The sequence below is a fragment of the Lissotriton vulgaris genome, chromosome 10, assembly GCF_964263255.1.
Source record: "Lissotriton vulgaris chromosome 10, aLisVul1.2, whole genome shotgun sequence".
In the NCBI taxonomy this organism is placed as follows: domain Eukaryota; kingdom Metazoa; phylum Chordata; class Amphibia; order Caudata; family Salamandridae; genus Lissotriton; species Lissotriton vulgaris.
The window spans coordinates 933,751,968-933,779,255 of NC_141698.1; positions in this window are offsets into that span (position 1 = coordinate 933,751,968).

Consider the following 27,288-nt stretch of genomic DNA (forward strand, 5'->3'; position numbering starts at 1 on the left):
TCCCTTGCATATGTGTGTTTAAGGTGAAAGGGAACGTGGTCGAAGAATGCAGGAAAAATTATACTTTCTCCCCAGGGGTACTCCATTACGAAGGCTGGTGGCCAATCTTTTTCTGCTAAAAGGATGTTATAACAAGATGATAAGTTCTTCCAAAAAAGACCTTTTACTTTCCTGGGCTTGTCCCCCTCCATCCGGAGTTATTTCATATAACTTATGTGGGATTCTCACACTGGTGTCTGGTGTTTCCACTGTGATGTAATCATTCAAGTCCGCTGTCACCGGAAATTCCTTCAGTTTTTGGCAAGCTATTGTTACTTTTGCTACACTGTCTAGCATCATCAGAGCTCATACCTCGTTCAGAAGTTGTGTCCTCAGAATTCTGGGCATGTTTGATTTTCAGAACAGCAACTTTATTTTTCTTAAATTGAGGTTTTGAGTTTTGCTTATCTTCTTCTTTAGAAGTAAAGTCTTGAGCGCGCTGCTTGTCTCTGGACTGTGTGAGCTCCTCTCTGTAATCTGACCATCCTTCTCTTTTGGAGCTTTTCTTTGAGCCCTGAAAGGAATGGGAGGAACTTGTATCAGTATCCTAATTCCTGTCAGGTTTCCTAATATTACCCCTATTCCTAAGGTTGTACCTCTTTTCAGAGGGCTCCTGTTGAGGAGACCTACCTCTGGGCTGAGATCTCTTGTCTTTAGAGTTTTCTATTTTATTATCCCACTTCTTTTTTAGAAGAAGTAGGTGTTTGCTTAGAAGTGTCCTTTTCAGTACTGCCCAGAAGTTGAGGTTTTAAAGCTTTCCCCCCAAACTATCCCTGCCTACTGCTGCATATGCAGTCTCAATTATTTTGGGTAGTTCATTCACCTGTTCTAATGGAGCGCACTCCCGTAGGCCTTGGCGGATTTACACTGATGCTGCTTCCCCTTTATTGTTAGCTAGTAGTATGGCGGATACCTGGTTGTAGTTATTTTATAACTTCATCCCTAAGTTTAGAGCAGGCTCTGCTCCGTACTCATTTTGTATTTGTCTTAATACATCAGGTATTACTGCTAATGAAGGAATAACATGAGTTCTGGTATATATGGCAGCAAAGACTGGACCCAAAGATGTACAATCCTCTAATTGTGGTGTAATCCCCATGGGCAAGCAGATTGTTAACATTCTGTGTTTTGTTTGGGAATACTGCTTCTAACTGAGCTACCCAGAATGGAATGTGTTCACTTTTTGTGGGCACTTTGCCCATTACTGTGTGTAATGTTTGTGGAGTAATTTTAGTAGCAGTGGTCAATGTAGGAGCTGCATTAGGTGTAATTACTGTAGGTTGAACAACTGATGTCCTCAAGAGGAAGTATGTCATGTTTCTGTAAAGATTTTTCAACTCATTGTGTTGTACAAGCAGATCATCACATGGCATTGTGTCAATGTCAGGATGTGATGCATAGGTCGCTGATATCAGCCATGTTGTTCCTGGTCTTCCTGAAGGACCAAGCCTTGCTCTTTTTCTAATGTGGTGTGGGGCACCTGTTGCAGTCTGCTTAAGATGTTATGTAATTATAAGAGGCACATTCCGCCCCCCCCCGGACTCCTACCTGTTGGTGTGTTCCACTGGAGTCTGCTTTGGAATGTTGAGATTCTCCAGGTATTCTAGAGAGCTAGGTGACAGATTAAAGACAGTTCTTACCTTCTCCTGTCTAAAAGTTTCATCTTTTCAACAGCACCATTAACCCAGAAAAAATATTCCTGGTAAGTAAGCAGAATCTTAAACTCCTCAAAGTTTCATCTTTTCAACAGTGGCGACGATTTCAGCCCAGGGGGCCGCTCTGTCACCTCCCCTTTGAGTTCTCTCTCCATTTGCTACGAGTTCAAAGTGGATGTGAAAAGTGAGTAGTGCTCTACACTGAAGGCCTGGCAGTTTCCTCCAGAAGAAACCTTGCTTCGAGTTGAAGGTGGATCTGTAACATCTTGGGAAGAGTTTCACATTATTGCTGACGGTTGCTGTCAAGTGAGTGCCCCCTGTGACAAGTGCTTCTGTGAGTTTCATGCTGCTCCTGCATGTGGTGTGGCGGGTCCTGATGAGAACATGAGCCTACCTTCAGCTACACAAGAGTCCTAAGAAGTGTGAGTGCAGCTAAGTGTCGTATTGTGGGATGCTGCATCTCTTCTTGTTCCGGACCGAGCACTATTTGCAGAGTGATCATATGGTGCCTTTGTGTGGAAATTCCGTTGTGATGTGCGGAGCATCTTACAGATATTGAGTTGATGTCTGGCTGCACGACGTTGGCGTCCTTGGTATGATCCAGTTCTTCGATCTGTTTCTTACGCCTAGTGTTCACAGAACCTGCAACTTGGTAAGCCTCCTCCTTCCCTCAAGTGGAGCTCCGGCATGTTGGGATTTAGAACGGGTTGCGTCCAGTCCTCTCTCTGTGCACATGCTGTCAATTACACCCCTCCCTCTTGACCCATGTGATCGCATTTAAGGACGAGAAACCGGGCAGTCAGTGCTTGGTTTAGTTACCGGTCACGTTGTCTTTTCTGGTGACCGAGCTACGTGGGATTATCGGCTGTGTTCGTGTTGGATTACTGGGAGATTCTTTGCGTACTGAGCGAGGTTTTGCTCAGAAAAGGATACCTCCTGTATCTGGATTGGGAGTTCGAACTTTGTTGGGTAAATTACCTGTTTTAGGCATTGGAGTTTGTACGCGGCTGCGGGCGGACATTTTTAAATGCCAGTGCCTTCATTTCCGGACTTTGGATCTCACTCGATATCCTTTTGTGTTATTCGGGTTCATTTTACGAACCAGCTGCTAGTTGGCGGGTTACGTTTTCCTTTTGTTTTTGGTGGCCACTGAATTTTCGGGTTGTTGGGAAGCGGGACGTTTTGTTTGTTTACACATATCCACGACGGAAGGTTTTTTTTATGTCGGACGACTTTTTCCCCTAATGTGTATAAAGAATCCCGGATGCTACTATAGAGTGGAGTTAACTCTAGAGGACTGCAATGAAATGAAATGAATGAAATGAATGAAATGAAAGGAAAATGAAATGAAAAAGGAATTTCTAAAGCGCACTGCGGCCAAGCGGCTTCCTGGCGCTAAGGGGCACATCAGTAACTGCAGAGGATCCCAAGGAGATTAGCCGGGGAAAGCCTGAAGAAAAAGAAAAGTTTTGAGGGCTTTACGAAAGTGAGAAAAAATAGGGATAGAGCGAATAGAGAGAGGGAGATTGTTCCAAATCTGGGGAGCCCGCACAGGGAATCGGGTGCCCCCGGTGCGGGATTTGCGAAAGCGGGGGACGTGAAGAAGGGAAAGAGAGGAAGAGCGGAGAGAGCGACTGGGGACATGGGAAGAAATTAAAGAGTTAATGAAAAGCAGGGCAGAGCAAGAGTGCGCCCGAAAGGCCAAGCAGGCTAGTTTAAATTGAGACCTGAAATGAACAGGGAGCCAATGAAGGGTTTTAAGGGCCGGAGAGATGTGGGAGGATTTGGGAAGACGAAAGATGAGGCGGGCCGCCTGGTTTTGGATAGCTTGGAGACGGCGAGTTTCGTAGGCAGGAATGCCTACGTACAAGCCGTTTCCATAGTCCAGGCGGGATGTAATCAGGGCCGTGATAATGGTTTTAAGGGTGTCAACAGAAAAGAACCGGGAGATCTTACGAATAAGACGGAGGGAAGAAAAACAAGAAGACACAACGGAACTAATTTGGGCATGCATGGATAGGTCATTGCTGATCTTGATGCCCAAAGTCCAAACAGAGGGGACTGGGGAGGGAGGAGGGCCAAAAGAAAGGGGCCAGTGAGCAGAGGACCAGGGATTAGATGAGCCACCAGTGAGGACAAGCTCTGTCTTGTCGGGATTGAGCTTCAAATGATTGAAGCTCATCCACTGGGAAATGAAAACAAGAGTGGAACAAAACTTAGGGAGAGAGTCAGCTGGGGATGAGAGATCAAAGACGAGCTGGAGGTCATCTGCGTAATTGTACACAGAGACCCCCAGCTCAAGAAGGGAGGAAACAAGAGGGCGGATATAAAGGTTGAAAAGAAGGGGGGAAAGAGATACTAAAGAAGAGGCACAACATCTCCGGTCCAGCGATACTGACACCTTCAGCGGGTAAGAGGAGAGGGGTTGTTGTGGTTCCGAAACCCTGGATGTGCATAGAGAGAGTACAGGGGGGTGTGAATTCTCATTTGTATTCTTTGTGTTTATCTCTCCTCTGCAGGGTGTGTTTCTCTATGTACCCCTAGAGAGCCATAAGAACTGGAGAAGTACTGGGTCCTCTGAAGTCTTCCTCTTCCCCGGGACGGGTGCTTTTCTATCCTGCCCCCTCTCCTGGCGCAGGCTGTAGTGTGCAGTGTTATACGTATTGAGCGCTGCAGTCTGTGTAGGGATAGAGGGCTGGGAAGATCGTCGCTCCTGCAGCGTGGTTCCTAGTGGGAGACAATCTGACAAAAAAAAACAAGCCCACGAATAGTTGCGCTGCCCGAGCGAGGATGGACATTGATAAGAATGAGGATAATGGGCAGGAAGAGAGGGTCCCCACGATGCAGGAATTAATGGGTGCCATAACTGCTTTACAAACACAATTGCAGGACTTGAAACAAGAGAATCAGGGGTTGCGTAGGGAGTTGGATGTGGCTAGGTCCCGAGAACAGGGAAGCTGGGGAGCTGGGAAGCCTGTGATACAACCTGCCACTTTTCAATATGACCGAGGTGCTAGTAATAGCTCTGCTCCCATGACAGTCAATGTTACCACCCCTACTCCTGTCCCTTTAGCGGTCCCTGAACGCTTTACGGGTGACTCGAATAAATTCGCTGTCTTCATGAATCACTGCCATCTCCACTTCTTGTGCAGTCCCACCGCTTTCCCTAACGATTCCGCCAAGGTGGCATTTGTGATCTCATATTTGGCAGGGACTGCAGCTACCTGGGCTGTGCCCTTAGTGGAGAATGACGATCCCGTCTTGAACAATTATGATACGTTCAAGGAATTGATGCATGCCCTATTTGCTAAACATGCGTTTATGCAGGCCAGTGACGCTGAACTATTGAAGTTACGGCAAGGTAAACAAGACCTACTTACCTATGTATCCACCTTCAATAGACTGGTGTCCGAAACGCATTGGCCTGTTGATAAACGTACCTCCATTTTCTATCAGGAGTTATGCGAGGAACTAAAGGATGTGGTTTCCCAGGTGGTTAATCCTCCTTCTGATTATACTGAGTTTATCGATCTGGTGGTGAAGTTGAATCACCGGTTATTGGAAAGGAAGGGAGAAAGAACTAGACACTTTCTGTCAAGATCCCTGCCTATTCGGAGTGAATCACGGGGAACAGGGGGGGAGGTAAAACAGACCCCTGAACCGATGGAGATAGGTGGAGTCAGAGGACCGTTGTCATCTGTAGAAAAAGAAAGGCGTAGAACCAACAACCTGTGTCTATATTGTGGCCATGAGGGACATTATGCAAGGGACTGTCCCGTGAAGCCCTCTAAGGAACCTTCACGGAAGGCGGTGGCTTGTGTGCACAGGGACGCCCTGCATAAGGACTCTATGGTTCCATGTACCCCGTATCAGATACCCGGCATAGTGAAGAGGGCCCCCAGACATTTTACTATCACCGTTTGTTTGGTTATATCAAACAACCATAGAGCTTCAGTGTCGGCTTTGTTAGACTCCGGTGCTACGGGGAACTTTATGGACATCAAGTTGGCCGAGAGAATTGGAGTTCCCTGGATTTACAAGGAACAACCGGAACCGGTAAGGGCTATTGACTGTACTGAATTGTCATCTGGTACAATCACACGGCAGACCGAACCTCTATGTATGGTAGGAGACAATGGTCATTCGGAGGAAATAGGTTTTGATTTGATCGATGCCCATTCTTTCGGTGTGGTTTTGGGAGTACCGTGGTTGCAGACACATAATCCCAAAATAGATTGGATAAGGAGAACAGTGACCCTTGACTCCGTTCATTGTTTGCAGAATTGTTACAAGGTCGCAACAGATTGGATTACCCCCTTGACTTGTGCTGCGAGTTCCGGTGGGACGGGGGAAGAGTTGGGAGTCCCTGAATCCTATTCGGCCTTTAGTGATGTATTTGATAAAGGGAAAGCTCGAGAATTACCCCCGCACGCCCTTTTGATTGCCGGATTGATCTGATGCCAGGGGCTACGCTACCTTGTAGTCGTGTCTATGCTTTGTCGGGCCCTGAGGAACAACACTTGAAGGAGTATATCGAAGAGATGCTGGAGAAAGGGTTCATCCGTCCCTCCTCCTCGCCAGTGTCATCGGCTATCTTCTTCATACCGAAGAAGGAAGGTGGACTTCGGGCGTGTGTGGACTATAGAGCACTCAACAAGGGTACGATTAAGAACAAGTACCCTCTTCCCTTGATACCTGTGTTGCTTGATCAACTGAAACATGCGACGGTTTTCACCAAGTTAGATCTCAGGGGTGCTTACCATCTCATCCGCGTCCGTGAAGGCGATGAATGGAAAACTGCCTTCCGGACCAAATTTGGCCTTTATGAGTATTGCCTTATGCCTTTTGGGCTATGTAACGCTCCGGCTGCGTTTCAGTTTTTCATCAACGAGGTATTGAGGGAATATTTGGATTTGAGCGTCATAGTCTACATTGACGATATCCTTGTGTTTTCCACCACTGTTGAGGAACACAAAGTCCATGTGGGGCAGGTTTTGCAGCGTCTGAAAGAACATCAGTTGTACGTCCGACTCGAGAAGTGTAGCTTTCACACGCCTAAGGTGGAGTTTTTGGGATTTGTGATTTCTGAACAGGGGATCATGATGGATCCCAAGAAAACAGACGCTATCACTTCTTGGCCGTCACCGACTTGTGTGAGAGATATCCAAGTCCTACTAGGGTTCGCCAATTTCTATCGGCGGTTTATATCGCATTTCTCGGAGATCATAGCCCCCATGACGGTGTTGTTACGGAAGGGGGTGCCTTTTGTTTGGTCCGATCATGCCCAATCTTCTCTGGATCTATTAATTGAAAGGTTCACTACCGCACCCGTTTTGGTTCATCCTGACCCTACATTGCCTTTTTTTGTGGAAGCGGATGCTTCTTTGGGCGCCGTGGGGGGGGTGTTGTCCCAGAGAGACGTGGAGAATGGATACATGCATCCGATTGCCTTTTTTTCAAAGACCTTGCTGCCCGCTGAAAGGAATTACACAGAGGCGGAGCGTGAATTGTTGGCCATCAAATTGTCATTTGAAGAGTGGCGCCATCATTTGTGGGGTGCTCGGCATCCAATAACTATCTTCACTGACCATAAAAACTTGGAGTTCTTCCGGTCAGCACGCGCCTTAACCCCTCGACAGATGAGGTGGGTCTCATTTTTTAATGAGTACGATTTCATCATTACTTATAGGCCCGCGGTGCAGCAGTTAAAATCAGATGCATTGTCCCGTATCCATGTGAAACACACTAACCTGACAGTTGAGAAAGAGAGGTGTTCCTTCATAGCTCCTGAAAGAATAGTGGGCAGCATTTCCATTGAGAACTTTAACGAATTGGTTCGGGAAGAACTGGCCAAGATAGATCTTACACCTTGGTTGTCGCAGCCTTTGATTTCCTTAAGGACAGGGTTGCTGTATCATGAGGACAAACTGTTTATTCCCCCTGATCTTCGAGATATGGTATTGGAATGGTGTCATTCTTCATCTCTTGCTGGGCATCCTGGCTCCACCAAGACCATGGAGTTTTGTTTGCGGTAGTTCTGGTGGGAGTCAGTGTCTAGAGACGTACAGTTGTATGTAAAGGCCTGTCCGGTGTGTGCAGTGAATAAACCAACTCATGCTAAACCCTCAGGATTGTTGCATCCTCTCCCTGTCCCCAAGGCTCCCTGGCAAACAATAAGTATGGATTTTGTGACGGACTTACCTCTGGAGTCTGGTTTTACAGCCATATTAGTTGTGGTTGATTCATTCACTAAGATGGCACATTTCATACCCTTGGCTAAGTTGCCTACTGCAGGGGAATTGGCCACGATCTTCTTGTCCTCAGTGGTACGCCTGCATGGATTGCCTCTGGCCATCTTTTCAGATAGGGGGGCTCAATTTGTTGATGGTCGGATGGTCAGACGGAGCGCACCAATCAGACCATGGAACAGTATTTGAGGTGTCTGGGAACATCATTATCTTGTAATTGGGTTGTGGCTCTCCCGCTGGCTGAATTTGCCTATAACAACAGTGTGCATTCAGCAGTGGGAATGACCCCTTTCTTTTGTTCCATGGGGTTCCACCCTCGACTAATCCCCATTCAGCCTTCAGGCCAAGTACCGGCTGTGACTGCCTTAGGTCTCTCTTTGGTTCAGATCTGGAACACAGCTTTGGAACATCTATAGAAGGCCAAGGTTGACATGAAGAGACAGGCAGATAAACATAGGGCCCCTGCTCCTTCCTATCGGGTGGGGGATAAGGTGTGGCTTTCCACCAAGAACTTGAGATTAGGGGGGTCGCGAAAATTACAGCCTAGATTTGTGGGTCCTTTTCCTGTTCTCAAGGTAGTTAATCCTGTAGCAATGAAGTTGGGGTTACCTGATGAGTATGGGATCCATCGTGTCTTTCACACCTCCCTCTTGAAACCCTATGTTGTTACCACCCAGGATTTGCCCCCTTCTCCCCCTGTGATGGTAGGTGAGGAAGAGGAGTTTGAGGTTAGTGCTATCTTGGATTCCAGGAGAAGGAATGGGAAACTCATGTATTTGATAGACTGGAAGGGATATCCCCCTGAGGATCGTACTTGGGAGGCTGCGAGTGGGGTCCATGCACCTAGATTAGTGAGTCTTTTTCATTTGCTCCACCCATCCAAGCCCCGTCCGGTTGGGAGGCCTTTGAGGGGAGGTACTGTTGGGATTTAGAACGGGTTGCGTCCAGTCCTCTCTCTGTGCACATGCTGTCGATTACACCCCTCCCTCTTGACCCATGTGATCGCATTTAAGGACGAGAAACCGGGCAGTCAGTGCTTGGTTTAGTTACCGGTCACGTTGTCTTTTCTGGTGACCGAGCTACGTGGGATTATCGGCTGTGTTTGTATTGGATTACTGGGAGATTCTTTGCGTACTGAGCGAGGCTTCGCTCAGAAAAGGATACCTCCTGTATCTGGATTGGGAGTTCGAACTTTGTTGGGTAAATTACCTGTTTTAGGCATTGGAGTTTGTACGCGGCTGCGTGCTGACATTTTTAAACGCCAGTGCCTTCATTTCCGGACTTTGGATCTCACTCAATATCCTTTTGTGTTATTCGGGTTCATTTTACGAACCAGCTGCTAGTTGGCGGGTTACGTTTTCCTTTTGTTTTTGGTGGCCACTGAATTTTCGGGTTGTTGGGAAGCGGGACGTTTTGTTTGTTTACACATATCCACGACGGAAGGGGTATTTTATGTCGGACGACTTTTTCCCCTAATGTGAATAAAGAATCCCGGATGCTACTATAGAGTGGAGTTAACTCTAGAGGACTGCAATACTAAAGAAGAGGCACAACGTCTCCGGTCCAGCGATACTGACACCTTCAGCGGGTAAGAGGAGAGGGGTTGTTGTGGTTCCAAAACCCTGGATGTGCATAGAGAGAGTACAGGGGGTGTGAATTCTCATTTGTATTCTTTCTGTTTATCTCTCCTCTGCAGGGTGTGTTTCTCTATGTACCCCTAGAGAGCCATAAGAACTGGAGAAGTACTGGGTCCTCTGAAGTCTTCCTCTTCCCCGGGATGGGTTCTTTTCTATCCTGCCCCCTCTCCTGGCGCAGGCTGTAGTGTGCAGTGTTATACGTATTGAGCGCTGCAGTCTGTGTAGGGATAGAGGGCTGGGAAGATCGTCGCTCCTGCAGCGTGGTTCCTAGTGGGAGACAATCTGACACGGCGCACCAGCCTCATCGGCCCGCCAAAGTTCGTCAGTTTCATCCTCTCAGGAGCTCCGGCGCTCCAGCCTCTTTGGCCCGCCAAAGTTCGTCAGTTTCCTCCTCTCAGTGAGCTCCGGCGCACCAGCCTCCTTGGCCCGCCAAAGTTCGTCAGTTTCCTCCTCTCAGTGAGCTCCGGTGCACCAGCCTCTTTGGCCCGCCAAAGTCGTCAGTTTCATTGATATTCCTTTTAGGCTGTGAGGGAAACTCCTCATCCTGGTCAAGCTCCGGTGCTTCAGCCTTTTCGTCTGCATCAGGAATTTTCCTGTCAGCTGTCCGCTCAGGTGACGTGCTCCTGCACTCCAGCCACATCTTCGGTGATTCGATCTGTTCACTAAAGCATTCGTCAAGTGCTGTATCTCCTCAGTACCGTCTCCTTGCGGCTGTCATGTTGGAGACCTACAAATTTGTTTCATATACGCCCACAAGTTCTACAAGTAAGACGCTTTCGTTTACCTGTACCCTACCGTTTGGCTGCTTCAGTATTATCATTCTGTCTGTCACGGTTGCCTCATATTGTGTTATCAATATCGGTGTCCAAAAAAAAAAAAAATGCCCGGCGCAAAAGCCTTTTCAAGACTGCCATATACTTTTACTCAATTATTCTTCACTTTCTGGGCAGCCCTGCAGTTCCTGGACGTTTTCGTTTTGCTGTATATGTGCAGTCGGTGCTAATCGAGTGACAGCAGCTACCTATCCATCCTGTGAAGCGATTTCTTGGTAGACTGACTGTTTCTACAGTAAGACTGCCATTCTTTTACGCCTTCCTGGAACTGAAATTTCTTCATTAAGACTGTCCCGATTTGTTTTTCTTCCCCTTTTCCTTACAACAGCCAAGGTGTAGTTATATGGTTGCATGGCCCACTCTGCACTGTGTAAATTTTTCCTATCTACAGTATTTGACAATACTTTTGCCAAAATTGATAGTATCGGTATCAGTTCCTTTAGGTTAATTTTTAAGCGTACTTTCAACTATCGGGGTGGGGGTGTTTTTTATCCCTAGGCATTGACAGTTTCATGTGAGGTTGTGCATTCGTGAATAATTAATTTATTGTAGAAATTGTGACATTCTGGTACACTAGGTACAATTTGCAGTGTTAATACAGTGCGTGATATCTATCATTCTATATTTTTGAGTAACTTGCATTCCCTATTACAGTCTAGTTTGTACGCTTAGTACAATTCAGAGTTTTTTGCACCTTTAGGGTAAATTTCTTGCCTCTTTTTGGGTAGTGTCAACTTTGGACACCATTTTATGTACCTTGTCATATTTATATCTCAATTGTATTGTTAGTGAGTTTTTTAGGGCTAAGTCAATCCCTACATTTCTCAACCTATTTCCTCTATTGTAAATTGTGTATTGCGCTGTAATTCCCTCTCATGGCGGCATCATCAATGAACCCACCCCCCTCTTTTTTAAACGATATCGGGGATCGAGATATCCACTGGAAGGACTGGATCAATTTATTTGATTCATACCTCATTGCCATTGGGGGGGAGAAATTTTCAGCTGTACGTAAGCAACATGTGTTACTCCATAACCTAGGAGTTCGGGGAAGAAGAATTTATGACACCCTTCCTGACCCAGTATTGGAGGATGATGAGATAGACTTAGCTGTGTTTAAAATTACCATGTTAAAACTAGAAACCCACTTCGGGGACAAAGTTAATGTAGTTCTTGAGCGGCATAAGTTTTTTTCGCAAGTTCAGGCTAAACATGAGTCAATTACCAACTATATAGCCGCTCTCCGTGGTCTCGCCCAGTTGTGTGAATTTGGAGATTTGAATGACTCACTTATCAGGGATCAGCTGGTGAGGTGCACACACAACCCTCGAATAAAAGAGAAGTTACTTGCTAAGAATCCCTCATTGAGAGTAGCCGCCGCAATGGCTCAATCCATCGAACACACTGCGAAGTGTATTAAGGAAATGAACCAACCTAAAGGACCTGTCAGTGATGTGAATAGAATTAAAGGTTACATCCTTGAGGATAATAGAGATGGGGAAGTGCTCAAGATCAAATCTAGGGATATTAAGAGTGAGAAACCTATTAGTGTTAAAGAAGGGTTGAAGTGTTTCAGATGTGGGAGCAGCAACCACCTAGCCAACAGTGTCCATTGCACTGCACGTAATTCCACTTGCATCAAGTGCAACAAAAGGGGCCATTTTGCAAGAGTGTGCAAAGAAGGGGTGATGAATCAGGTAAAGGCGGTACACAGTGAAGATGAACAGACTCTAAATTTTGTGTTCTAAGGTACGGCTAGGTGAGCTCCTGTTTTCTACACCGCAAGGTTCTCTGTAGCCTTATGCCTAGAATTTTTGCATTATACATTTCTTCCTGTGACTTAGATCCTTTTTATTGTGGTTACATTGGTGCTTGTGTTACCTTGGCCTGCTACATGTAATGCGTTTTTGCATATGCTAGTTCTATCCTTTTGCCTTCCCTTCCCTACTAGTCCATGGGACTTCCCACTCCCTACCACCCCCTGGTGCTGGGGGTACCTTTAGTGTGTTTTCTTGCATCCATGTGACCTTGACCCCTGATTCGCATGTAATTTTACCAGACCTCCTCTCTCTCTTGCTCTCTCTCCCTGTGTTATACCCCCTCCCTTCCCCTTTTCCCCTTTTGTTAGCGAAAGGAGATGTGTTGCAGTCTGCTTAAGATGTTATGTAAATATAAGTGGCACATTCCGCCCCCCCCACCCGGACTCCTACCTGTTGGTTTGTTCCACTGGAGTCTGCTTTGGAATGTTGAGATTCTCCAGGTAGTCTGGAGAGCTAGGTGACAGATTAAAGACAGATCTTACCTTCTCCTGTCTCAAAGTTTCATCTTTTCAACAGCACCATTAACCCAGAAAAAATATTCCTGGTAAGTAAGCGGAATCTTAAACTCCTCAAATGGAGTGTAGACCGCCAGTGTATCCTTATGTGTGTAATAATGAAAAGTGTTTGTTACGACATTCGCTGCTGGGAATGTAACCCATGAGTAGAATACCTCTGTTTGGAAATCTTTGTGTGCCTCTTTCACAAATATTGCTACTTCTCCTCCCATTTGTGAGTAGTTTAAATGTCAGAGTGTGTCTTACTTTGGCTGAAATATGTATTGCATTGACATCTTCCTCACCTTCTGATTGATTCAGTGCTTGGTTTAAATCTCCATTTTCGGTAGTCATTGTGTATAGAACACAAACTAACTATCCAAGGAAATTATGAACACAACACAACAAACCCTGATTCCTCAGACTCGTGGAAACAATATACTACTTTTCACCCAGTCACTCGTGCTTGCTCATTTTCTCTCAGAGAGATACACGGAAGAAACAGTCAAGCATGTTTACAATAAGAATGTATTGTACTGTTGTTCTTCTAGTGTAAAATATATGCACTGCTAGAACTGTTACACAGTAGCAGAGATATAGCATCAGCAGTACAGTGAATAAAAAGGAATAGCACATTTCTTCCATTTTGCAATAGCCATGAACATACATGAATATAAAATACATTAAAAAAAATAGTGCGTACGCCTACGATGCCTGTCTAGATGTACCTAAGTGTACCTAGCATGTGAGTAAGTGCGAAAGAGCCTAAGCCTAAGAGCCAAGAATCTTGCTAGGATTTAGTTGAACCCGATTACCTGAAATAGTGAGAGTGTGGGACTTCATCCTGGACTTGAATTGGACACCCAGCAAGGAATAGTCAGACCACTGTCAACTGGAGCGATTGCATGTTGGAGCCGCAGCGTTTCTGGTCAATGTTTCGGCGTGAAGTCTCTGTCCCTCCTCTTTACTGATAGCAAGAAATGCTGAATTTATATAGTCCATGTACGTGTGTTAAGTATTGTTTAGTATGAGGATGACGTTGGGGATTAAACATTGTTCGTGGATAGGAGAGGTGAAGTATACCCTCAGGTATCGTTCTCATAAATTATTCATATGCGCTGAGGATGACGTCTTAGCAATATCGATTGGGTAGAACCCTCCCTCAGCATGGAAGTAGTTAAAATGTTTAGTCCATAAAAGGTGTCAGTCCTTTTAAGGTGTTCAGTCCCTATAAGGCAGTATGTCCTTATTAGGAGTCATGACCTTATAAGGCTCGTTCATTTGAAATGAAGGGGATATGATGTAGGGAAAGTGTACGATGTTCCCTGGACCTTTATTAGGGTACTGATATGAAATATAACAGTACAGTCATGCTATTCTCGGAGATCTCTACTCACATTTCCGCTGAGACATCTGGAGTGGGAAGGGAACAGTGAGCCACAGCTGAGTAGGCATATCCTATGTATTGGCTGTATGTTTATCAAGCTTGTAGGGCAAATTATTCCTATTGTGCATAAAACCTTATCTCAGTTTCCTTGAAACTTTTCCTTGAAAACATTTTTTTAACAATGGCTGACGAAGACGACGCTATGCCAGCTCAGCGCGTTATAGTTAGGGAAGAAGAGGAAACGAAATTAACATTTCTGAAAATGTCAGAAATGCCCTTACTCTAAAGCTAGCAGACTATGGTGTCTCAGCTACGGGTGGGATAGTCACCTTTGTGATTGAGGGTCATGAGTCATACAGAACAGAGGTATTCTATTCATGAGTTAAATTCCCAACAGTAGATGCAAAATCACATACATTTCATTCTTACACTGAGGATGAACTACAAAATGAATACTGTCCACATGAGGACGTTGAAGTTCCACTCACCTATCAGGAACACATAAACTGGTTTAAAGGCACCCTCCCCTACACTAAAGACAAAGTGAGACTTGGTCCGCTGGGAAGAGATGGAGACACTTGGCCAACCTTAGCGGCTTACACAACACATCCAGGGATTGACACAATGCCAGTAGCAGGCCTACGTCCACTTCATAAAGAAATATTAAAACTTTATAGAAACCTGACACCATTTGTGATGAAGGCACTCACAGTTCAGTCAGCAATAGCTACACAAACAGGACCAATTCAGGATTCTGCAACTAAAATTAGACCACAAAGACTACATGTCGTTATGGATAAAATGCCAACTAGACATCAGCAAATGCCATTCTGGATAGCTCAGAAAATAACACAGCTCGAGGCAGTATTTCCACACACAAGCCCTCCAGAAAAACACAGAATGCTAACAATCTGCTTGCCAATGGGGATAGCTCCCCAGATAGAGGATTGTACTACTTGGAGAACAGTTTTTGCTGCAATATATACCAGAACTCATGGTATCCCGTCATTAGCAGTGATACCAGATGTATTAAGACAAATACAGAATCAGTAATGGGCAGTACCTGCACTGAACTTAGGGCTGAAATTGTTAAGACATTTTGCCCAGGTATCAGACATTACATTAGATAACATTAAATGGGATGCAGCAGCAGTGGCAATATGTCAATGCCTGAAGTATTTCACTCCTTTATAACAGGAACATGAATTACCTAAAATTATCAGAGACACCTATGCTGAATTAGGTAGAGATTGTTTGGGAGCTAGAGCAACAAAACCTCAACTCATGGGCGGTCCTGAAAAGGATACCATCAAGCAATCACCTGATTTTTCCGAGTAGAAATGATATAATAAAAATAAACAACAAAAGAATAGAGAAAATAGATCTCAATCCAGGATTGGGTCTCCTCAACAGGAGCCCTCCGAAAGGAGATATAACCTTAGGAATAGAGATAACATTAAAAAAACTGACAGGTATCAGGATACTGATACACTTTCCTCTTGTTCCTTTTAGGGTTCACCAAGAAACTCTGAGAGAGAGAAGGACGGTCAGAACACAGACAAGAATAGTGTACAAAGTCCAGAGACACGCAACGCGCTTCAAGCTATACTTCCAAAAAAGAAGACAAGCCAATATTTAAACCTCAATTTAAAAAGAAGAAGGTAGCAGGTCTCAAAGTTAGATGCCCAGAATTCTGCGGACTTAACTTCTGATTGGAGAATGGGCTCTGACGATACTAGACAGCACAGCAGAAGTAACAATAGCTCACCGGAACCTGATGGAATTTCTTATTACAGCAGTATTGAAGGAACATATCACGGTGGAAACACCTGATACAAGGGTACGTGTCCGGCCCTGGTTACATGAGATAACACTCCAAATGGAGGGGGACAAACCCAGAAAAATTGAGGGTCTTATTGGAAGAACCTGACTTACAACTATGACATCCTTTTAACTGAAAATGTTTGCCTACCTGCAATTGTTATGGCTTGCCCAAAGGGAGAAACAGTGATTTTGCCGGCTTTTTCTGGCCTCGTTCCAATATACTTAAAATACAGATACGTGCAGGAGTGGGCGGTAGCCCTAGCTCCAGCATTATATTGCAACCATGTTGGGTGGGATGCTGAGTCACCTCACCGTACAATTCCAGTAAAAACTACTCCAACTCCACAGAGATAGTACCCAATAAAACAAGAAACAAAAAAACAGGTCAGGGAGATCTTAGATTAACTTGAATACCAGAGTGTAATAGAAATGTGCACCTCTTCAATGAATTGTCCTTCGCTTCCTGTAATACAATCTGATAATTCATACCTTCTAGTTTTAGACTACAGACATCTGAACACATGCACTATAAAATGTGCAGTACAGAATGCACATAGGGCTGCATTGATGCATAACATGTGTGGCAAAAATACAAAAAAACACTAGATATCTCAAATGGATTCCTCTGCCAAAATATAGCGCCTGACAGCAGGTATTTGACAGTATTCTCGACTACCCCAGGACTATAAGAATATCACGGGGTTGTTTTCCGCTAGGGTAAAAGAACTACTTCAGAATTTAGATGAAGAGGTATTGTCCTATGTAGATGATATTTATCTGACGGATGATGATTTAAAGGATCACTTGTCCAGGGTGAGCAACATAATTTTGGGGTTCGCTTCTGAGGGTTAGAAATTCAAGTACAAAAAATCTAAAGTAGCCCACCTCAAAGTCCTCTTTTTGGGATATGAGCTATCAAGTGAAGGTAAAAGTCTGGCAGCTAACTTTTTAGAAAGGTGTACGCTGCTTTAACCACCTAAATCTTTGAAAAACATACAATCCATATTAGGATTTTTAAATTTGTGCAGAACATACATTTTGGATTATGCAGAATGAGTAAAACCTTTCTACGACTTAATCAGACCTGATTTTTCAGTTAGGCATTGGACACAGGAAAACACAGATAACCTTTGTTCCCTACAAGCTGGCATGATAGCATCGAAACACTTGCAGACATGTGTAAATGTTCTCAACTTGGTGATCCGTGTCATAGCGGGTCAATCTGGTTACACTTACCTAACCTTCAACAAAGAAGAAACAGTACCCATAGCATACAAATCACACTTGTACACAAACGCTGAAATGCGCTTTGCTTTTACGGAAAAAATACTGACAGCAGTACAGACCACTGTAGTAAGAGAAAGAGCATTGGCTCAGGGAAAACAACTAATTGTTGTAACTCCAGTACCAGCCTTAGAGGCTCCTACAAAGGCAAGCGTTCCAAACGCTAAACCCTTACATCCAAGATGGATACAATAGGCTAATTCTCTCACTGCAATGGACGTAGAATACGGATATGATCCTAGTTTAAAAACACAAGGTTTCCTGCAATGTGAACAAGAAGATCCTCTGCCAAATGGAATAATGTCTCTAGATCAATATGAATACATTTTTTACACTGACAGTTCTGCTCAGTCCACCGTAGGAAGTAAACAGCAATACAGCGCTGCATGTGTTATTGTGAAAGGTTGTATGCTGGATGGTAAGTTCTGTCCCGGCGATACAAAGACACAGTCTTTAGGACACTGCACGGCACAGCTAGCAGAACTAAAAGCACTGTTACTTGCACTAATAAATATGAATCGAGAATTCCCCTCACTGATTGTGTACAATTCTTTTTATTGTATCCAGTCATACAACGAATATCTTCACTACTGGGGTTGAAATGGGTTTAAAGACTCGAAAGGTGGCACAATTAAGCATTAAATGCTATGGGAACAGGTAGCTGAGTTGAAAAATGAACTACCAAGAGCTCACATGATTCACACACTGAGTCATCAATGTGAAGGCATTCATGTTGAAGGAAATTCATTGGCCGATGAAGCTGTAAATGGGGCAGTAGGTACTGCTCCCATAGCTGAAATCACTTGTTTGAAAATGAGAATAGACGGACAGATAATGGTAGCTGTCATTGCTTCACGCAAAAACAGTCCGGACTTACCGAAAGGTTTTCCATTCAAGTACTTCTACAGGTAGATGCAAATATCATTCCATATGCTCAAATTCCACAAGTGGGGGATAGAGTAATGCCAAACATGGATCGCAGATTAGGTTTAATTCTTGCTGCACACGAGGGTCTAGGTTCTGCACACACAGGGATTTCCACGACGGTTTCATTATTGAAAAAGCGCTATTGGGTGCCTGGGTTAACTAAACAGACAAAGAAGTTAGTCCTTAAATGCTACATTTGCTAGCAGATGAAGGGTTCCACAGTGACATGTCCAGCGCAGACACCTTTACTAATATCAGAAAGATGACTCACTTGTGTCTATTTGGACCACTGCGCCCCTTACACTTTGATGGAGCTTTCAAGTTCATTTTGATGGCAGTGGATTCATGCTCCAGATTCCTATGGGTTTGGCCTGAGCACTCGGCTGATACTCAAACTGTTATAAAAGATTTGCGAGTCTTTATAGGGACATACGCAGTTGGCACATTACATTCTGACCATGGTCCCACGTTTAGCTCTAGGGCTTACAAGGAAGCCATGGAAAGTTTTGGTGTAGCATTGCGGTACTCCTCTCCGTACCCTCCCAAGGGATATTTGGTAGTAGAGAGGATAAACCGGGACTTAAAGCAATCTTTAACAGCAAAAGTATTAGGTTCAGGTGGTAGTTGGGTCAATCACTTATATGGAATCCAGCGAGCTCTTACTAACATGGCAAGAAGTTCTCTAGGGGGTGTCAATTCTTACGCAGTCCTATTTGAGATGAGAATGTGGGTACCTGATCTTGATTGTGAAAGCACAGTGGTGAATTAAAAACCATTTGACATCAATAAATCTTTGCCTGTTTTACAGGATCTGAATGAATCCCGAGAACTAATAAAATGCAAGTAAAATGCACCGCCACTGGGGGAGTCACATCAGTCATAGCAAGACCTGTCTGGATCCAAAAATTCTGGGATCTGGTCAGAGAAAAGATCGAGGACAAGAAAGAATTTGGGCCATTGTACAGAAAAGCCGTACCTGTCCTTACTGTCGAAGGAACAAGAACAGTACTTCTTCCGCACCTTGCCGGAAAAAAAGAAAAGAGATTTGTCACCATTGATCTGATCAAGCCACACTATGTGGCTGATACTGAATAGTAGCCCTTTTTGGCTCCTGGTTAGCCGACGCTCTCCTTTTGCTACCATACAGGAAGTTCAGACAGAATGACTCATAACATTTGAAGAATCACCAATACCAAGGAATGGAATTTCCAACAATGACATGGAACTCGTTCCTCTGGAACAGAACTTCAAACTACAAATGAAAGACAAATATCAATCGGCTTACAAACGACATCTACATCAATATGCCTCAACAAGAGGCACCTGCCATTTCAACAAAACCTGCTGAGCTACCAAAGATAGATCGTACTGCATCTGGCTACTTCATCGATTTTGATACCTCCTCTCTTGATCCCAGTGAATCTGAGACAACCCCCAGCTCAGGTTTCACTTAAGCAACACATTTGTGAATTCTACACTTTTCTGAAACAGACTTACTTAGTATTACCTTGGCTCCAGCTTTTGATCATAACTAGAATATTGTTTTTTCTGTTCTGGATTGGCCTAGTGACTGTTTTCTGATTACTCATAAATGAAAAATATCTCCCAGAAGGTTCTGCAGTTTCAAATGTGATCTTGTTCCTGAAACCTCATACATCATCTCATTGTGAACAAAGAGGCTTGTTTTCTGTGAACAATATAGATGTTTTAATTACGGATGGTATAGTTTGGGAAAAGGTTGATTATGATGTTTTTGGCCCTACTGAACTTTTGAAAATACCACATTTATTTAAAATTTCTCTAAATTATATCGTTACCTCCAGTACATTTTCTGATGATTGGGATTTTGAACTGTAAATAATATGTTGTCTGATTCAGAACAATCTGCTGCATTTTCAAACAATGAAATGTTAGAGGAGACATCTGACTTTGATAGCATGTACTGTTATGGTCAACACTTCTTCCACAAATCCAGTATCCCAAAAAATGTTTTTATATACCAGCAGTCAGCACATTGCCCAACACCGCCAAATGTCAGTTCAAAAATATTTGCACAGAAGTTTTTTTTTATTTATCAGGGTTTAACACTTCTGACCCAACCTCATATTACTATAAGGTTGCACCTACACCTGCACAGAAAAATATGCTAACTAACACCAAACAGATGTATTCTGCATCCTTTATTTCCCAACTGTCTGAACAGGGTTTTGACTTATGGAAGGACACAATAGACATAAAATCAGTCTGGGGTTCAGAAGCACTATTTAGAGCTTGCCTTATCCCTCAGCAATTCATCTTTTTGAATGACACTGTGGAACAGACTTCCTGTCTTGAAATAGCCAAAAACAAGGATTTGATACACCTACCCCCACATGCATCAAGCATTTTTGGAGTCGCAAACGGTGCGATTCCTTAAAATCGGCCGTTTGCGATTCCAAAAATGCTTTTTGGAATGCATCAAGCATTTTTTGAAATCGCAACATTTTTGCGATTTCCAAAAATGCGATTTCTTTTAGGAAATCGTAAATTTGCGATTTCCTAAAAGCAATGCATGAATACTTTTGAAATTGCGAATTCGCAATTAGAGGGACAAATTTACCGAGTAGTTGAACTACTCGGTAAATTTGCAAAAAGTGTAATTAACACTGAAAACGCATTTTAAAAGCATTAATGTTACGGACACACATGTCCTTTGGACATGTGTGTGTGCAACATGATGCGAAAAATACATTTCAGGGGTGCAGGGGGGGTTCATTTGAACCCCCCTCACCACCCTTGAAATGCAATCAGGATTTGCGATTTTGAAATTGCGAATTCGCAATTCCCATTCATTCCTATGGGCCAAAAGGCCCATAGGAATGAATGGGAATGGCGAATTCGTAATTTCAAAATCGCATTTTTTATGCGATTCGGTAGAAATAGCGATTTCTACCGAATTGCATAAATATTTAAAAAATAATCATGCATAGGCTTTTGCGATTTCTAAATTGCGATTCGCTTTTTATCGCAATTTAGAAGTCGCAAAAGCCGAGATTGATGCATGTGGGCCCTTGTGTTCCCACACCTTCACACATCAATTTTACATAACGTGGAGGAGATACATTAGATGGCATAATTCAGTACAATACTTCAGACCCAAATTGGGAGGGATGGTTAGTTTGGCCCACAGACACAAATAGATGTTAATCAAGATTTAGAGGTACAACCGAAGGGTTCAGTATCCATAGGCCAGACCCATGATAAGTATACAGAGAAAATCCAGGGGTATTGACATCATACAGTGTTGGGAAGTTATGGCTCAGTTGGCTAAAAACCTCGACACTGTCCCAGGTGAAACAGCACTTATCCTTACTCTCAGATGAGGTGGATCTAAGGGATTTTTTTATTAGGACCCCAGAAGCCACGTCAGAAATGTTTCTATTAAGCAGCCTAGAATGAACTCTGGAAGTTCTCTCAACAAGCAGCAGCTGAGAGACTTCATGAAATAGATAGAATTAACCTAGAAAAGGTGTTAGCTGTAGTTGAAAATGGTATGACTACATTAACATTCAGGATTTTTTTACTGGACAACATTGTATCTTCTGTTATTGATATACAAAAAAACGACTTGTCCATACTACAACACGGACAATCTCAACAGCGTTCGATTATGTTTTTAAGCTAGACGCTGCAATCATTGCTCGCTGGTGATGTGCCTAGGCGATTTACCAACAGTACGTCTCTATTTTCAGCATACAATCTAACTGAAAAGCAGATAACGATGGCACAAAGGGGAGCAAAATATACAATGCTGCGTATTGAAAAACTTGACAAGTTACTTTTTACTGTGACAGAGTCACCATCCACAGAATGGTTAATCCATGGCCATATAACGTTACAGGTCACAACTTTCCAGTTTCAGCATTGCCTAGAACAACAACAGGCAGGCATATATGAAGTGATGGGTAGGGAATTCATCAAGGATTCTTTGGAATTACCATACAGATTTTGATGCAGTAATGGGGACAATGAAGTGTTTCTTAGTGGTACTAACTGCAAGAGCGCTTTAAATGGATCTCCCATATGCCAGGATATCAGGTTTCACAGAGCCTGTAATGGTTCAGTTGCTAACTTATCCTGTCACTTGAAAGGGTACCCAGCTGCCATGAATAATCCGATGCTCAAGTTACTTTCATATGGGAGTTACTTGATAATCAAGGTTGTTTTGGGATGCTCCAAGGCATTGCACATCTTGTCACTGTAAACTCCAGGGTTACTGGAAAGGGGCGACCATTCGGTCCCCCCGAACGTATGGTGGAGTACCACGATCCCCCCGGGAAGCCATCTTGGGCGGGAGGCAAGTCTCGGCTGGTATGCCCGAAGCGGCGTAGCCGGGGCGCGCCTTTTCCCGCCCTGGAGTGGGTTGTCCTAGACACTGACGCGGCCGGCCACGCCCTCGGAGGCAGGCGGGGGCGGGTTTACGCCCGCCCGAAGACGGATAAAAGGAGCAACAAGCCAAGAAAGCATCCTCTTGTTCCTGTGCTCTGAAGCTGCACCTCCCCGCTGCACGTGAGCCCGAGACAGAACGAAGAGCCAATTTTGAGCGTTGTAATCTTTCTTTTTGTTTTGCAGATATCTTCGTTGAGAATGCCAGGCAAGAAGGTCGGAAAGCGGGTCGGTACCGATCAGATGCTCCGCATGCTCATAAAGGAGGTAGCCGATTTGAAGAAGCAGATGGCGGCTAAGAACGTGGAGGGAGGACCGAAGCGAGTCATCGGACCAGCTTTGCCAGGAGTAGTCCCTGGTGGGAGAGGCAAAAGGTCCAAAAGGGGGGCACTTGGGGGGGAAACCCCGGTTCCCGATACTCCACTTGAGGAGCCAACCCCGGTTCCGAAGGAGGGGCATCCGATCCCCGTGGTGGTCACCCCCGTGACCGGGGAAGATATGCCTCCCGAGTTAGCGGCGCAATTAGCAGCGTGGTTGGGAAAAGATAGTGAGGGCACCACGGCTGACGACGCCCGGGCAGTAATGAGACAACTGCGGGAATCTAGAGAGGCTGCGAAGGCATCTTCTGTTACCCCTCCAGTGCCGGCGGCGAAAAATGCAACAGGCCCAAGTTCGGCGGCAAATGCAGCATCTGGTCCAGGTAAGCGGCCATTGCCGATCTCGGGGGAGGGGTCTGTACCTTCGAGAAGGGAGAAGGTGGCTCAGCATGTTCCACTGGAAATTAAGGAAAAGATTTGGGCAAATAAGTATGTGAACATTTTTTCTTTGCTTACCGACCATTACGAGATGGAGCATGTTAAGAGCCAAAAGGAGCTCATGCATCCGAGTGTTTGGCGCGCAAAAATGGCCGCCTTTAAGGTTGATGAAAACATAGGTACTTGGGGCAGAGCGTGGGGCATTTTTACCTCCATCATGGGCGAGCACAGGCCCGAGTTGCTGACCGAGTTGCCTATTTATCAGTCACGTATCATGGAGTATTCCGTATCGTACGGGGGCAATCAGTGGTTCTGTTATGACAATATATTTAGGAAAGCTAAGGAGCACGACCCAGATCTGACGTGGGATTGTTTCGACTCCGTTTCATGGCCAAAAATGGAGAGTTCAGGAATGTTAAAAGTGCCATTGTCAGGGAGTAACGGGGGTGAGTTTACCCGCCAATCCTCTGGGACACCCTTTCGGACGGGTGCAGGTAACGAACACCACTCGAAGTCGAGTGGCAACGCAGGTAAAAGGGGGATTTGTTGGAATTTTAACAGGGGAAAATGTACGAGGCCCCAGGGGTCATGCAAGTTCAGGCATGAATGTGGGGGGTGTGGGCAGCCATCCCATCCTGAGTCCATGTGCAGAGCCAAAACGGGTGATAACGGTGGTAGGGGAAGCGCCAAACAGGTCTGAAATAGTCCGAGGGGCGCCTTTACCTACTCCGATTGATACCATGGCAATGATTCCTTGGCTCAACGAATACCCGGATCATGCTTCCGCTGGGGTGTTGCGAAACGGGTTTTCATATGGTTTCCGCATCCCAGTGGGGGATTTTCAGGGTGTAGCAAACTGTAAGAATCAACTGTCGGTCTTGCAGCATACAGCGGTGGTACAGGTAAAGATTGGGAAAGAGGTGACTCGAGGGCGGGTTGCCGGTCCATTCGATTTACCACCGGTTGCTAACTTTGTTTGTTCCCCCTTAGGGGTGGTCCCCAAGAAGGACCCGGGTGAGTTTAGGCTAATACATAATTTGTCAGCCCCACGAGGTCTTTCCGTGAATGATGCGATAGACCCGGAAGTGTGTTCGGTGCGGTACGCATCTTTCGATGAGGCCGTCGCCATGTTGAATCGCCTGGGACCCGGGGCGCTGATGGCAAAATCAGACATCGAGTCAGCGTTCCGGTTGCTCCCGGTGCACCCAGACGATCAGCGTCTCCTTGGTTTCATGTTTCAGGGTCGCTATTACATGGATAGATGTATGCCAATGGGGTGCTCGATTTCCTGTGCCTATTTTGAAAAGTTCAGTTGTTTTCTGCAATGGGTATTCACAAGGAAGATGGGTTTTCAGCATGTTATGCATTATCTCGATGACTTTCTGTTTTTGGGGGCAGGCGGGGATCCTGAGTGTGGACAGGCTTTACATGAATTTTGTGTCTTAATGAATCAATTCGGTGTGCCATTGGCGCCAGGTAAGACTGTGGGTCCCTCGACTTTGCTCGAGTTTCTGGGGATCGAGCTCGACTCGGAAGAAGGTTGTTTTAGATTACCCAGGGAAAAAGTGTTAAAATTCAGGGTATCCCTTGAAACATGTATTTGTGCAACGAAAGTAAACCTGCATCAATTGCAACAGGTGGTGGGTCAGTTGAATTTTGCCCTGAGAGTGATGCCAATGGCACGCCCCTTTTCCCGCTCGATTGCACAAGCCATGGTCGGCCTGAAAGAAGGACATCACCGCACGAGGCTCTCGGCAGAGGTTCGCCAGGACATGCGCATTTGGTTGGCATTCTTGGCGGATTTCAATGGTCGAATTGTCTGGAACAAACCGGCGGTGTCCTCCGAGGAGCTGGGGCTTTGGACAGATTCGGCGGGGAGTATAGGTTTTGGTGCCATATTTGGTACACAATGGTCGGCTCAGAAATTGCCGTTATGGTGGCACGAGTGCGGCCTGACGAGTAACATTGCTTTCCTTGAACTCTTCCCTATTTTGGTGGCCTTGAGGACATGGCCGGAGGGGTTTCGGGATCAGTCTGTGGTGCTCTGGTCTGATAACATGACTGTGGTTGAGTGTATCAATAGTCAGGCAGCACGTTGCAAATGGATTCTGAGACTGCTCAAAGAAATTGTGTTATTGTGTATGCATTTGAATGTGCTCTTTAGGGCAAGACATGTCCCGGGGGTACTGAACAAAGCGGCTGATGCGCTTTCTCGTTTCCGTATGCAGGCCTTCTGGGGTTTTCTGCCCACAGCGGACCTGGTGGCAGCACCCTTTCCCGAAGCTCTCTGGTCTCTCGGTGCCCCGAACTACAAAACCTCGTGGGAGAGAGTTTAGCACCCAGGACAAGGAAGGCGTATGAAGGGGCGTTCCGTTCCTATTTGTCCTTTTTGGGTTCTGCTGGGGGGAAGCTTTGGGGACAGGAAGAGCTTGTCGTAAGATTTCTGCTGTCTTTACATCAGGCAGGCAAATCAGTAGCTACGGCCCAGAGGCATCGGGCCGCCATTTCCTTTATGGCAAGGGCTCATGGGATCCAGGACCCGACAGCGTCTTTTGTGGTGCAGAAAGCGCTACGTGGGTGGCAACGCCTTGAGGGTCGCAGAGTAGATGAGAGGCACCCGATAGGTCTGGATAGGTTGACCCTGTTATTGTCCGTACTCCCGGCAACGTGTTCATCCCAGTACGAAGCAGGGTTATTCCGAGCTGCATTTGCGCTAGCATTCCATGGGGCTATGCGGGTAAGAGAATTAGTGGCGAAGAACAAGCAGGATACGATGGGGGGACTGTGCCGGGAGCACATTCAGGTCAAGGAGGAGACGATGACGGTCTCGTTTGTTAGGTCCAAAACCGATCAGGGTGCAATTGGGGACTGCATAATCATTCAGAGGATCCCCGGGTCTTCCATGTGCCCGGTGGTTTGCGTAGAGGAATATTTAGCGCAGAGGGTGGCATCATGGGGGGGGACCTTGTTGAGACACGCTGACGCCACCCCACTGACGAGGTTTCAGTTCCAGCGGGTGCTTGCGATGTCGATTTCGGCCGCGGGCTTGAACCCCGGCGAGTTCGGGACCCATTCCTTTCGGATAGGGGCTGCTACTGAGGCTACAGCCAGGGGTCTGAATGTAGAAGAAGTAAAACGTTTGGGGCGTTGGTCCTCGAACTGTTATAAAAGGTATGTGCAGTTGCACATGTTGTGAAGCTGTAATAATGTACTCACGCTTCTTGTTTTTGTTTGGTTTTCAGTTGCGCAAGCTTACGAGGCGGGGCAGACTGTGCAGTTGACCCGACACCTGGGGAACAGCGGTCAGACATCACCGGCTGCGAGAAAGGAGGTGTGGGTCGTGGGCCACTCATACGTGAGGCGTGCCGCGGACGTATTCAAAGCAGGTGACATGATTCACGTGGCTGGGGAATACGGGTACAGGGTGTCCTTCTACGGAAGGGGCGGGCTCTGTATTGACCAGTTTCAATCCTTTTTCGAGGGTTTGTTAGGGCGGACAAGGTCACCGCCGTCTATAATCATAGTCCATCTTGGGGGCAACGATTTGGTGGCCACTGGTAGACGACTTCTTCTTGAGGCAATGCTTTCCACAGTAAGTTGGTTGGCGAGAAGAGTTCCAGGGTGCACAATTGCATGGTCCCATATGATCCCACGGAAAGTGTGGCGGGGGGCTATTTCGGTTTCTGCTCTGAATCATTCAGTAAAGAAAATAAATAACAAGTTGAGTAGATTGTTTCGTTCAAATACACTGCATTCTGTTTCGCATGGTTGTATCAAAGGGGACAGTATGTATTTGGGGGATGGGGTTCATTTGTCCCGGGTAGGGAATGAGTTACTCATAGGAGACCTCATAGCTTGGCTAAAGAGTTTAAAACATGACCTTTAGGCAGGAGTTGTTGTGGGGGGTCCGGATAGCCGGTCAACTATCCGGCCTGTGGCGGTAAGGTCATGATCGGTGAG